This window comes from Puntigrus tetrazona, unplaced genomic scaffold (genome assembly GCF_018831695.1).
Source record: "Puntigrus tetrazona isolate hp1 unplaced genomic scaffold, ASM1883169v1 S000000693, whole genome shotgun sequence".
Taxonomy (NCBI): Eukaryota; Metazoa; Chordata; class Actinopteri; order Cypriniformes; family Cyprinidae; genus Puntigrus; species Puntigrus tetrazona.
Window position 1 is genome coordinate 57608 of NW_025048307.1, and position 2335 is coordinate 59942.

A 2335-nucleotide genomic window follows, 5' to 3' on the forward strand; every position below is an offset into this window, starting at 1 on the left:
ACCCGTCAATAAGGGAATAAGATGCCAAACTCCTTTGAGCCGAAGCTAGAGAATGTCTATCAGAATCTAGAGGTGTTGGAGTGATGTATGTATCCATCGGGTGTCAGGCTTTGTCAGCCTGATGAGAACGGAATGTTGGAGTTAAATGTTGACAGTTATGCACCTGTGGCCTTTTAGTTTCAGTTTGATTCTTGGTCATAACATGGCCTCCGTAGAATACTGATAGGGCCACCGGAAGAATCTGAAGGAGTGAAGATTCTGACGCACAAGAAATGTGGCCAATTGTTTTCATTTATTGTATCTTGTCTTTTCCTCTATAAATAAAGTGACTTGCAAACTGAGCTTCGGAGGAGGCAAAGCGGGAGGAGGCAAAGCGGGAGGAGGCAAAGCAGGGAAGGAGGCAGAAGGCAGGGGCCTGCCCGGCCCCCGGCCTCAGGCGGACTGTGATCCGTCTGGAGGCAAAAGGGAGGTTAAGGAGAAACCTGCTTCTCTCCCGCTTGCAACCGACAGCACAATCTTTGCAAGCCTTAAAATCCATAAAAACTTGTCTTGTGTTTTATTTCGCTTTGAGTTGATCCTTCCTGGTAAAGAGCCGTTTGAGTGAAATAGTCTCAACAAGAGGGTTATGGTCTGACCTTTCAGTAGCTTCCTGGTCCGCCTCAGAAACGTGAAGAGTAGAAGAAGTGCGTGCCTGGACCTCCATTTGTAATAAGCTGAACTGATGCTGAAGAGCCTTAAAGCGTCGTTCCTGATCTGCGTGCTCCTGCTGCCTCATAGTTTCTCTGCCTTCAGTCCTGGCCATATGGGCTCGAAGCAGACCTGCCAACTCTGCCACTGAAACTTCCTTCGTTTCCACTGCCTCGCCTTCTACAGCCCCTTCATCAATATCCTCATCCTTTTCTTCCTCCTGTTGCAAGGGAAAAACAGCCACATGGGGCAAAACAACAAAAAAAACCTGATGTCCTTAGGCAACCGGAGATCCCACTTCTGAGACCATATGTGAGGGAACGAGAGGTCAAGAAAAGGAAGACCCAGGTTTACACAAAAAAAATGGGTCTTTATTTACCTAAATCAAATAAATCAAACTTGTCGCAACAAAAAAAACAAGTGAAAACAACAAAAACAAAACGAAAACAACCAAACAAGAACTCACACAGGGGTAAGCTGGCCAGTTACAACTCCCCAAATAAACAAAACGCACAGCTTATAAAGGAAAAGATGGGCCCATTACAACACAAAAAGGGGAGACACAAAAAAGTTACATTACATTAAACATTCAACACAAAAATAAATGACAACATCAAACAATACAATTCAAAATTAATATTAAAAGAAACATTAAATAGATAACTACAATCCAAAACCCCCAAACAATTAATTTAAAAAAATCCTCAAATCTCTGTTTCCCCCATTTCACCTTAGCCATCGGTACATCCAGGCGGAACCAATAAACAAATCCCTAGTTCCAGAGGTCAAGAAAAGGAACACCCAGGTTTACACAAAAAAAATGGGTCTTTATTTACCTAAATCAAATAAATCAAACTTGTCGCAACCAAAACAAGTGAAAACAACAAAAACAAAACGAAAACAACCAAACAAGAACTCACACAGGGTAAGCTGGCCAATTACAACTCCCCAAATAAACAAAACGCAGAGCTTATAAAGGAAAAGATGGGCCCATTACAACACAAAAAGGAGACACAAAAAGTTACATTACATTAAACATTTAACACAAAAATAAATGACAACATCAAACAATACAATTCAAAATTAATATTAAAAGAAACATTAAATAGATACCCTGTGGTGGACATTATTTGATCTTATTTGCTTAGTAGTTCGGAGAACAGGGTATCATAACTACAATCCAAAACCCCCAAACAATTAATTAAAAAAATCCTCAATTCTCTGTTTCCCCCATTCCACCTTAGCCAATGGTACATCCAGGCGGAATCCAAAACCCCCAAACAATTAAAGGTATGCAAACCAAAATAAAGTAATAATTGTTTAACAGATGCGTGTTGTGTATTGTTACTATAAACGTGATTAAAAAAATAAACCAAACAAAGAATGGAAATGATAACATTAAATCTATATGAAATGTATAAAAGAAACTGAGTGAGCTTTGGCTACCTTAATGATCTTGTGCGGCCACATCTCGGGCCGTCACAACACCCATTGACATGAATAAAGAAACTCCGTTCGGACTAATCACGTGGTCACGTGATGACGTGTCAAACAAACTAAGACTTCTAAAAGTTGTTTGACACGAACAAAATTAAATAAAATCTTTGAAACGTGTTCATAAATTGTAAAAACTACTCCCCGCTCAACG